This window comes from Neomonachus schauinslandi, chromosome 3 (assembly GCF_002201575.2).
Source record: "Neomonachus schauinslandi chromosome 3, ASM220157v2, whole genome shotgun sequence".
Taxonomy (NCBI): Eukaryota; Metazoa; Chordata; class Mammalia; order Carnivora; family Phocidae; genus Neomonachus; species Neomonachus schauinslandi.
The window spans coordinates 92,019,987-92,032,965 of NC_058405.1; positions in this window are offsets into that span (position 1 = coordinate 92,019,987).

The following is a 12,979-nucleotide window of genomic DNA, read 5'->3' on the forward strand; positions in this document are numbered from 1 at the left end:
AAAGAAAGAAAGAAAGAAAGAAAGAAAGAAAGAAAGAAAGAAAGAAAAGAAAATACTCTCAGGGGAGTGGGTATCATAAAGAATTCATTTATCAGACACTGGATCTAAGAGAGCATTACCTATTCAAAAAATGCACACAAATAAAATAAATCAAAAAACAAACCCAGTCATCAGGAAACACCACTAAGATAGAGAATGTTGTAAGCAGACTGCAAAGAGTCTAAACTTTAGAAGCTAAAACATCTAAAACAATTTTCAAGTCTGTTTGGATAAAGACGATACTACCTCCCTCGCAGGGAAGTAACGAGCGTTACAGAAAACAAGTTACCTGAAAGTGTTTTCAAAAGTGTACAACATGACGTATAAGAGAATGTAAATACCACAGATTAAGGAACAAAAGTACCTGGGGATGCAAATAGAAGATGAGGGGTTGCAAAATGGAGCCATCACTTGTGCCTAATTTCATTTGGTTGGGTAGTTCCCTTTACCCAGCTAAATCTTTCCTGAGCCAGAATCTCATGTTTGAGAGTCCACCTTTTCTCTCTTTGCAAGTGTCCCTGGAGGGAATAAGATCTTAAACAAATTCACACTAAAGTGTTAGCCATACAGGCTAATTGAAGAACACCTTAAAAGAATGAGGGATGGCTGGGGGAGAGGTATGCAGAGAAGGGACACAGAAGGGTGAGTTGAAGTCACTTCTTTCTCCAAAGTACTTGGGCTTTTCCCTACATCTGGAGACTCAGGGAAAAAGACCTTGTTCCATGTTCCATGAATCCATATTTCAGGTATCACTTTGTCCAGCATTATTTGGAACAGAGTCTACTGATCTGGTGGCCTATGCGTCTTCTTTATAATGATGAGGAGAAAAATTGAGAAAGCCTTGGATGGCTCCAGGCAAGTTCATAGTATTGGGTAATAGAAAGGCGGAAATAAAAACATTTTGCCATTAGATTTGCCTAATGGTGAAACTATGATGACACTGAGAGAGTCAAGAGAAGAAAAAGGAAGGAGCCAAGGCTCAGTATTTCTAAAAGTTAATGTGCATATGTCACTGGAAGACCTTATTCAAAGGTTTAAGTCTAGGGTAGAGCCCAAGACTCTGCATTACCCACAAGCTTGCAGTTTGTTGATAGTGCTCATTAGTGGGTACATTTTGAGTAAGGAGGTCTTTCACTGACTGCCCCACACCTGTGACTACTGACCCGACATCAGGGCCTGTAAAGGCATTAGAAGACATACAGTAGAAAGATCAATGCCAGTAACTCACTTGAACAAGGATTCATTTTTTTCTCATCAGTTTTCTCATCTATAAAATGAGGTAATTAGAACAGATGATGGGTTGGATTGTGTCCTACAAAAGATAGGTTGTAGCTCCAGTCCCTAATACCTATGAATGTGACCTTAATTGGTCTTTGCATATGAAATCAAGTTAAGATGAGGTCACTTGAGCAGACCCTAAACGAATATGACTGGTGTCCTTGTAAGAAAGAGAAATTTGCCCCCCATGTTTATAGCAACATTATTTACAATAGCCAAGACATGAAAACAATCTAAGCATCCATCAGTGGATGAATGAATATAGGGGCGCCTGGGTGGCTCAGTCGGTTAAGCATCCAACTCTTGGTTTTGGCTCAGGTCATGATCTCATCGGTGGTGGGATGGAGCTCTATGTCAGGCTCTGAGCTCAGTGGGGAGTCAGCTTGAAGATTCTTTCCCTCTGCTCCTCCCCCAACTCCCTCAAGTGCGCATGTGCACTCTTTCTCTCTCAAATAAATAAATCTTAAAAAAGAAAAGGTATGGTTTATATATATAATGCAATATCATTCAGCCATAAAAACACGAGCAACTTCTACCATTTGCAACAAGATGGATGGAGCTTGAAGGGATTATGCTATGTGAAATAAGTCAGACAGAGAAAGACAAATACTGTATTATCTCACTTATTTAGCCATTAATCCACTGATGGACACTTGGGCTGCTTCTACCTTTGGCTATTGTGAATAATGCTGCTATGAACACAAGTGTATATATATATATATGTATATATATAATGTATCTCAGTGTGTATATCTTTTAGTTTTATCCTGCTTCAAGTTCGTTGAACTTTTTGGACATGTGTATTCATGTCTTTCCTCAGATTTGCAAAATGTTCAGCTGTTATGGTAATCCCCCCCACCATATGCAGGGGATATATTCCAAGACTAATTGATGCCTGAAACCACAGGTAGTACCAAACCTTATACATACTACATCTTTTCCTATACATGCATACTTACGACAAAGTTTAATTTATAAATTAGGCACAGTATGAGATTAATAGTAACTAATAATAAAATAAAACAATTATAACAATACACTGTAATAAAACTTACATAAATGTGGTCTCTTGAAATATCTTATTGTACTGTACACACCCTTCTTCTTGTAATGATGAGATGAAATGAGGTGAATAACGTAGGCATCATGATGTAGTGTTAGGCTACTATGGACCCTCTGATGATACATCAGAAGGAGGATCATCTGTTTCCAGACCACAATTGACCACAGGTAACTAAAACTATGGAAAGTGAAACCATGGATAAGGGGGTTCTACTATATTTCAAATACATTCTCTGCCAATTTTTTCTCTCTTCTCCATCTGAATTCCTTTAATGTTTATGTTGGTATGTTTTATGGTATACCACAGACACCTCAGTTTTGGGTTTTTTTTTTTTTTAGGTTTTATTTATTTATTTGGGACAGAGAGCATGAGTGGGGGAGAGGGGCAGGGAAAGAGGGAGAAACAGACTCTTTGCTGAGCAGGGAGCCTGATGTGGGGCTCGATCCCAGGACCCTGGGTTCATGACCTGAACTGAAGGCAGATGCTTAACCAACTGAGCCACTCAGACACCCCTCCCCTTATTTTTTTTTTTTTCTTTCTCCTCCTGACACTAAATAATTTAAATCATCTTACCTTCAAGTCACTGATCCTTCCTTCTGGCTACCTATACCTGTTATTGAACCCCTCTAGTGGGTTTTCATTTCAGTTATTTTACTTTGCAATTCCAGAATTTTTGTTTTTTAAAAAATATTTAAGTAATCTCTACACCCAATGAGGGGCTCAAACTCAGGACTCCCAAGATCAAGAGTCACATGCTCTACCAACTGAGCTAGTCTGATGCTCCTGTTTGGTTCCTTTCAATTCTCATTTTGTTCAAACATTATTTTCCTGGTTTCCTTCAGTTCCTGTCCATGGTTTCTTTTAGCTTGTTGAACATATTGAAGACAGTTGATTTCACATCTTTGACTAATAAATCCATGTGGGTTTCCGTGAAGATGATTTCTGTCAAATTCTTATTTTCCCCCTGTGAATGGGCCATATTTTCCTATTTCTTTGTGATTTTGTAATTTAATTTTTGTTGAGAAGTGGACATTTTGATTATTATGTTGTGAGAATTCTGAAAACCTAACTTCCCCACTCCTCAGGAATTACTGAGTCTTGCTTATTGAGATCCGGAGTTGTTCATTTGTTACTTTTCCAAAACATTTTTGCTAAGTGTGTATTTCTTTCTGTATATGGGTCAGTTACATTCCCATTCTTTTAATACATGGCAGCCAGTGACTGACAAATATTGCCTTAAGTATCTGGCTCTCAAGAGCAGGAGGGGAACCAAGTACTCTTTTTAATCCCTTAGAAACAGCTTTAGCCCACTGGGGTTGGAACAATCGATACCAGCCTCTGTCCCGGCCCCTTGCTGATCAAACGCAGCAATCCTCAATCAGAACCCACAATCTCAATATTTGGAAGACAAGGTCCTTATTGCCCACTCTGGCTCCGGCAAGCTACACCAGAACCACAGCAGCCATCCCTGCCTGCTGCAGGGATGGGGGATGGTAGTTGCTACCATGTGAAAGGCTGAAACTCACCAAAACGTACCAGTCTTGTCATCAGCAATCTTGTGGATGCTGCAAATATTTCAACTAGATCCAGAATTCCAAAAATAGTTACTCCAGAGAGTCTCTGCAAGCTAATTAGTTGTGTAAGTGGAAGGACAGATTCTTGGAACTTCCTAGTCCACCATCTTCTAAAACATTACTCCCATTCGGTTCTTTTAAAAAAATATTTTCCTTATCTCTGTTGTCCTCTACATCCGTGGCATATTAATCCTACTTACTACTTGTTTCATTTTCTTCTCATCTCATCTTTGCCATTTCTGCGTCTGTTTCTCTTAAATGATTTTTCTCCACTGGGTCATATTTCCTTGCTTCTTCCTATCTATAGTTTTTCTTTGGCTGCTGGCCATGGTAACTTTTACTTTCTTGGATGGTATTTATTATTTTTTTTTAGAGAGGGAGGGGGAGCATAGGAGCAGAAGGAAAGGGAGGGAGAGGGAGAGAGAATCTTAAGCAGCTCCACACTCAGCGCAGAGCTGGATGTAGGGCTCCATCTCATAACCCTGAGATCATAACCCTGAGATCATGACCTGAACCAAAATCAAGAGTCAGGTGCTTAATTGAATAAGCCACCCCTTGAATGGTATTTTTAAAATAGATTGTATCTGGGGGGTGCCCAGGTCTCAGTCAGTTAAGCTTCTGACGCTTGGGTTTTGGCTGGGGTGGAGATCTAGGAGTTGTGATATCAAGCCCAAGAGGGGCTCCATGCTCAGCACTGAGGAATCTGCTTGAGATTCTTTCCCCCTCCCTAACCCTCTTCCTCCACTCCTCCCCCCACTCTCAGGCTCTCTAAAATAAATAAAATCTAAAATAAAAAATAAATAAATGGACTTAGTATCTGTTAGGCAGTTAAGTAACTTGTGAATTAGTCTAATCATTCTGAAGCTTGTTTCAAAAATCTTCTAAATGAGTCTAGAGTAGCTTTTACCCTACAGCTTGGTTAGCCTCATTTCTAAAGTTTGGCCTTTCTTGGGTTTTGGCTGACTACCTTGTCTTTTCAAAGAGGTTTCCCCACTCTAGCTGAAAGAAACTTGAATTATTCTCATCCTTGTGGCCAGCCCTGAAAATATTCATCCTACAACTTGGTAATTATCTTTCCTTAGAAGTTTGTCTGGCCTCACAGGGTTTCACCATATTTGAAGATTATTCAGTCTAGGACACAAAGTGACTCCTATGTAAATTTATTGGTTTACTACTCTCTGGAACTTTGCTCCATACCTTCTAACAGCCCCAGCTTCCCAAAACTTTGACACCTCTCTCCTAGGTAGCAAGATTACCAGTCTTGTTTAGGCTCCATATTCCTGCATCAGTTTATAAATTGCCTTGACAAAGGAAACCTAGCTTATCATATGGCTCACCTCATTTATTTATCTTTTCTCAGGAATTATAGTCTTCTTCAACTTCTGTTCAATATTGCAAAAGTTGTTTCCTATATTTTGTCCTGTTTTCCAGTTGTTTACACCAGGAGGATGACTCTGGACCCTATTACTCCCTCATGGCCCAAATAGCTTTTTGTTGTTTAAATAGACTAAGTTGCAAAACACAAAGGACCTGAGTAAGCAATTCACTAGAAAAGAAATATGCATGGCCAATAAACATATAAAAAGATATTCCATTTTGCAAATCATATTGAATATATCTTATTACATGAGAACATTAGTAAAAGAGTCATAATATCCACTAAGGTGGAAACACAGATGCATTATTGATGAGATTATAAAGTGATACTCATTTTTGGAAGCCAATTTTGACAGTATCAACAAAAACTTAAGGTATACTTAATGTACCCACCAATTCCACTCTTAGATATTTACTCAGAAATGAAAGCATGTGTTCACAAGTAGATTTGTAAAGGAATGTTCATAGCATTTTTTCTTAAAGATTTTATTTACTTATTTGACAGAGAGAGTGTGACCAGGGTGGGAAGAGAGAGAAGCAGACTCCCCCTGAGCAGGGAACCCAACATAGGGCTGGATCTCAGGACCCGGGGATCATGACCTGAGCAGAAGGCAGATGCTTAACCAACTGAGCCACCCAGGTGCCCTGTTCATAGCATTTTTGTTGATAAAATCCCACAAACTGAGAATGTCTCAAAGTCCAGCTACCCATTAAAAGGAGGCTGATAAGCAAACTGTTATATTAATAAAATGGACTACTACTTACTAATAAAAACAAGAAATGGATGAATCTCAGAAATTTTGAGTAAAATGAATATATATATATAGATTACATGTATAAAAAATTCTAGGACAGGTAAACCTAATCTGTAAGAATTTGGAATACTCACCGCTTCTGATTATGTTGTAGGTTTTATTGTGTCCATCCCCACAAACGATATTTTGAAGTCGTAATGGCCAGTACCTCAGAATGTAACTTTATTTGGGAATAGGGTCATTGCAGATGTAACTAGTTAAAAAAATGAGGTGCTACTGGAGGAGCATGGGCCTCTAATCCAATCCAATCCATGCGCTGGCTTCCTTATAGAACGATGGCCATGTTAAGATGGAAGATTGGAGTGGTGTATTTAAAAGCTAAGGAAGGTCGGGGCGCCTGGGTGGCTCAGTCGTTAAGCGTCTGCCTTCGGCTCAGGTCATGATCCCAGGGTCCTGGGATCAAGCCCCGCATCGGGCTCCCTGCTTAGCAGGAAGCCTGCTTCTCCTTCTCCCACTCCCCCTGCTTGTGTTCCTGCTTTCACTCTCTCTCTCTCTGTCAAATAAATAAAGTCTTTAAAAAAAAAAAAAAAAAAACAAGGAAGGTCAAAGGCTACCTGAAGCTAGGAAAGGCACGTGGAATAGATCCTTCCCTAGCACCTTCAGGGGATGCATGGCCTTGCCAACACCGTGAGTTTGGATTCTGGACTCTAGAACTGTGAGACAATCAATTTCTGTTGTTTTAAGGCACCCAGTTTGTGGTACTTTGTTATGGTAGCCCCAGAAAACTAATAAAGGGAGTGAAGGTGACGGGGGAAAGGGAAACTCTCTCCGGTGTTGGAAATGGTTCTCTGTCAAATCTCTGTGTAGGCTTTTTCCTTAAGATTTTAAGTAATCTTTATACATACCGTGGCACTTGAACCTACAACCCGGAGATCACGAGCCACATTCTCTACTAACTGAGCCAGCCAGGCGCATCACCCCCTCCCCCCTTTTTTTAATTGAAGTATAGTTGACATGCAACATATTAGTTTCAGGTATACAAAATAATGATTTGACATTTGTATACATTGTGAAATGATCACCTCAGTAAGTCTACTTACCATCTGAGACAATAGAGTTAAAAATATTTTTTTCTTGTGATAAGAACTTTTAAGATTTACTTTCTCATCAACTTTCAAATTTGCAATACAGTATTATTGACTATAGTACCATGCTGCACATCCCCTTCACTTACTCATTTTATAACTAAGTTTGTACCTGTTGATCCCCATAGGGGTTTGAGTTACATAAATATACACATTTGTTAAAACTTACTGAATGGTAGCGGTGCCTGGGTGGCTCAGATGGTTAAGCATCTGCCTTTGGCTCAGGTCATGATCCCAGGGTCCTGGGATTGAGCCCTGCCCTGGGCTCCCTGCTCAGCAGAGTCTGCTTCTCCCTCTCCCTCTTCCCTCTCACTTGTGCTCCTGCTCTCTCTTGCTCTCTCTCTCAAATAAAATCTTAAAAAAAAGAAAGTACTGACTGGTAGACTTAATATTTATCTTACTGATAAAAATTTTATGTCAAAAGGAGATAATTATTGACTATTAGTGATATGCAAGCTGAAGTGCTCAGGGGTGAAGTATACAGATGTAGGTAACATCATTTTATGAAATGCATAAAAGACTTATTGATGGATGGAGAGGCTTAGGTAGATGGACAAGTAATAAAGCAAATATAGCAGGATGGTAATTACAGAACCTGGGGGATGGGTATATAGATGTTAACTGTTCAATTCTTTCAACTTTCTCTATGTCTGAACATTTTTATAACACAATGTTGGGGGAAAATTTATATATATAGTTGACCCATTTGTATAAGCATAATTTAAAAGGGAATATGTAAAAGGTTAACGGTATCATTTTTAATAGCAAAAACTTAAAAACTGTCAAAATATTAGGGAGAAGTTTTTACATAATTATGGTAGAAACCATATTTGATGGGATCAAAACTAATGACCAGTTGGCTAAATAAAAAACCATTTAAAGGAGAAATAAAAAAATACATGCATTTTGTTTTAGCCTTAGGCAGATAAATATCTATTTGTGATTTTTTTTATGTAGGGCCAAGGTCTTTTACTTTGGGTTTGAGCCTAATTATAGTCCCTTAGTCTCTGTTGCAAAAAAACAGACTCCGAGTGTATCATCTATTTTTTTGTTAGTTTTTCAAATACATCATTTTTTTTTAAAAGATTTTATTTATTTGACAGAGAGAGAGACAGAGGGAACACAAGCAGGGGGAGTGGGAGAGGGAGAAGCAGACTTCCCGCCGAGCAGAAAGCGGGGCTCCATCCCAGGACCCTGAGATCATGACCTGAGCCGAAGGCAGACGCTTTACGACTGAGCCACCCAGGTGCCCCTCAAATACATCATTTTGTTAGTCTCTCATAGTTGTCTTGCTCATACCTATTTTTAATAAAGTTTTAATGACACCATAAGGCTTTTGCAAAAACCCAAGCCTCTTGCTTTTCACACACATTTCACTGGCTTATGTAATAAACATAAATTTGCATGTATAGGTTAGCAAATAAACACAACTAATTTTAGTAAGCTTACAACCTAATTGGAACCGAAAGAGTTCTGGCATGATTAAGAGCAGTCGATGGTGGCAAGAAAACAAGACTGAAAAGTAAAGGGACGCCTGGGTGGCTCAGTTGGTTAAGCACCTGCCTTCGGCTCAGGTCAGGGTTCTGGGATGGAGTCCTGCATGGGCTCCTTGCTCAGTGGGGAGCTTGCATCTCCCTCTGCCTGCTGCTCCCCCTGCTTTTGCTCTGACAAATAAATAAAATCTTAAAAAATAAAAAAGACAGGGCGCCTGGGTGGCTCAGTTGGTTAAGCGACTGCCTTCGGCTCAGGTCATGATCCTGGAGTCCCTGGATCGAGTCCCGCATCGGTCTCCCTGCTCGGCAGGGAGCCTGCTTCTCCCTCTGACCCTACCCCCTCTCATGTGCTCTCTCTCTCTCTCTCTCATTCTCTCTGGCTCAAATAAATAAAATCTTTAAAAAAAAAAAGAGAAAAAAAAATAAAAATAAAAAAGACTGGAAAACTGGGTGCAGTCTGTGGGTTACTTGGATGGTAGTTAAGAGAGCTTTCAGTCACAGATGGAATGCTAATAGGGATTAGAGAAAAGCTTTTGCAGGTATACCCCAAACTCAGAAGTCACTAAGGAGAAGACTGATACGTTTGTTAATAAAAGTATTAAAAAATGTCATCATGTCCCTCCAACCCCCCAAAAGAATAAAGTCAAACACCATAAGAAAAAGGGTTTGCAACATATAAATATATAGGATTGTCAAGTGACTAATTTTTTAAATTTCCAACATCTCATATGATTAAAACATTAAACAACCTGATATAAAAATAAGCAAAGGATATCAATATGTAATTTAGAAAGGTCCCTTACTTTGACAAGATCTTATGTTAGGAATACCAGAAGAGGGGCTAGTGCTGGGAGAAGAGAGGAGTCAAACAGTGGTCACAGTGAAGGAGGAGTATTTCCTCAGACATTCTGTAATCCTCTAAATCCCTTTTAGTTCCTTACTTAATAACCGTACCCCCCCTCCCCACACACAGCCACTAGTGAACCAGGAATTCTAGAAATAAACTTTGCACTTAGCATCTCCCAGTTCCTTTTGATCACCCATTAATGAATATAACCAGTGTTAGACAAGCCCAACAACAAAAAATAATCTTCAAAACTCCTATACTTTAAATTACTAAAGCATATCTTTATTTTGCAATTGAACAATTAAAAGTCACAGCTAGTTTTTTCACGTTTGTACCTGAACAACTATTGTTCAATCAAAATGAAATATGGCCAACAAAATATGTGTAAAAGCATTTCACGTTAACATAATCGCTCTTAGGACTCAAGCAGTTTTAATGCAAATCGGCATTTTTATCCTGTCTGCTGTTAGTATTCATAGATTTTTTTACATGAATAAATGGCAGGAATTCTAATTTTTCACTGAAATTAAGACAAATACACAAGGCCTTTCAAGCATACAGTAAGCTGCAGTGACAGATGCAGAGTATGATTTCAAATTATCCAGTGTTGACCAAATTCAAGCTTACACATTTTAAATGAATCCTAAGCTTCTCTGCCTCTTATTTATGGAAACAAACCATATGCAAAGAGTTGTTTTTGTGAAATGAGGGAAGATAGTTTAAAAAATTAAGGGGCTAATTCCATTTTGCTACTAGTTCAGTACGATCAAACGTGAAATGACAGCAGAAATGCAAAATCATATTTTAATTATGAAATAAACTAGACTTTTAACTGACTTTTCGCCCTTCATATTTACATATAGCACCTGTTACAAGAAAAAAAATCCCAAATTAATACACCCTCTACATAGAAATAAGTATTTGTAAAACTACTTAAAAATATCACTGATGAGTATATAGTAAATTATCTGTCCTAAAATTAAGCCTACACTGTAGAAAATAAAGACTAGCTTTTCTCATCTGAAAAGATTACAATATGGATTTGTAACTGCAATGTCCTGATGCTGTGAGAACACTGGGTGGACAGTTTTTAATTTTTTTAAGCACATATATTCTAATGATAGAAAATGAAAACAGCTTAATGTAAACTGTTTTTAGTGTCTTAAATCCTGCCCCTTGACATGTATATAAAGCGTCAGGACTTTGCCCTCTTCAACTTACTTGTGGTGCAGTATTGACTTAACCCCTACCTACAACTTAAAACCAAACAAATGGATTTCCAAGTGTTCATGTAATGTATAAAAAATGCAAAGCAGAAATGATTACTGTAAACCAAACCTGGTTGAAGCTAGCTGAGAGAACTCAAGAGTCCAGCAAGACAGTCAACTGGGTAGTCTTTACTGTACTAAATAAATTACAGAAAAGTGGCAAAACTAAAATCACACAAGTTACCTTTTAAATATCAAAAGATCAAGAGATCATTGTAAAGCATTTTACTTGGGTCCAATCCAATGAGCTCTACATACTAATCCATTAAAGTTTTTTCCATATTTACAAAACTCCTAGATTTTATTTTTAAATGTATAAATTAAGTCAGTAGTAAGCATGAAATAAAGTGCTACTATTTAAAATTCAAGAAATCATTTCAGCATTGAAATCTGACCTACTCTACAGGATACAAGAAAGACTGGATGATCTTGTGAACTCACCAAAGGGTTGGAAAAGATGGGTGACAGAGAGTTCCAGAATTGGATTGAAATTTTCTTGCCAGGGAAGGCAAAAAACTGCAACACAACTCAGGAGCAAAACCCAAAAAGCCTCTTTTAAATAAAAGGTAAAATGGGCTCAATTGTGACTACAGTGGATTTGGGGAAATCAAATGTCAGCACCTATTTGGGTTTAAGATTGTAAACTGGGCTGATCCTCCTTGATGACTTTATGGTGATAATTTCATTTAGTAAGGTGGCATTTCAGTTAAAGTTATCACAAGTAGTATTTGCTAAATTTTGGAAACTCTCAGGGTTGAGGGGGCCCGACAGTAATCTCTTAAAAAGTTAAAAAAATAGCTAGTGAAGAAAGATATCACCTTATAGTTGTTCAGGGTATTTACTTCACAAAGACTACTATAAAATGAAATTAATGATTTTTAAAAGTTAGAGGGATGGAAGCAGGAGTCAAAATAATGAAGGCCCCATTGAGTCAAGTTTAACAAGTGATAGTTAATAAATACTACCCTTTAAAGAGACCGTTGAACAAATTAATCATGCCTAAAAGATGGTTAAAAATGTAGGGTTTTTGTTGTTGTTCAGCTGAATTAATAACCCTTAAGCATCTAAGACACCACTGTTACAAGTCAGAACTGGGCTCAGTGGTCTTATCTGTCCAAGATACAGATAATAAAAAGGCAAAACTATTTGCCAGGGGCCTCTGCACATATTTACTGTAGTAAATCTGAGGCACAGACTTCTGGCTTCACCAAAGTCACACTCACAACGATGTCCTCATTTGTGGCTGCCACAGTTGACAATGCCTGAGAACGTTCCCTCATGGTAAACACATGCAGCAGAATGTTTACCCTCACACAAAAACACCCTTCCACACTCCAGAAGTCTACAATTTTACACTTAAAAATAGTAAGCACATATTTTCTTGAAATTTTCTATGCTATAGCTAAAACAAAACAAAAAGAATGTACATTATATTTGAAATATGCTTCAGTAATGATTGCTCGTTTATAATGAAAATTACATTTTTCTTCTAAAACTGATTTTACATAATGAAGTAGAATACACTCTTCCTTTCCTTTTTTCAATCCTTTGCTGACTTTTTTAAAACAAAGAGTATCCTTAGAATCAAGTCATAATTCTAATAACATTTCAAAGATACATTCATTTTTCTTACAGCATGAAAGACATACAAATATCATTTTTCTTTTTACACAATGAAGTAAAAGAAGTTAACAGTTTCAATCTCTTGTCCATAGAAAAATATTTTCTCTATCATTTACACAACAATAAGTAGGAAAATTCTACAGTGCTTAACTGAAACTTTTATGAGCACAAGGCTTTTAAACACTTTCATTCTTTCATTGGAAATTTTAAAAGGTTTCAGGAAGTTAAACATTAGGACTTTCAACTAAAATTGTAGTCTTTAAATTGCAATATTGCTAATACTTCTCACTTTGTAAATAAAAAAAGAAATTGGTTTTCTCCTTTATGCACGGAACCACATCTAGTCAATGTTGATGGACTGCACCCCAGTAGATACTACCTATGGCCGCCCACTTAGCTTGGATTGCTAAAATAAAAATAACAATGACTATAAAACTTTAGAAATCAACAGTAAACTGCAGTAGAAAAACAAACAAATAAGTAGTGGCAAAATCTAGAAATGGAAACAGAAATAACT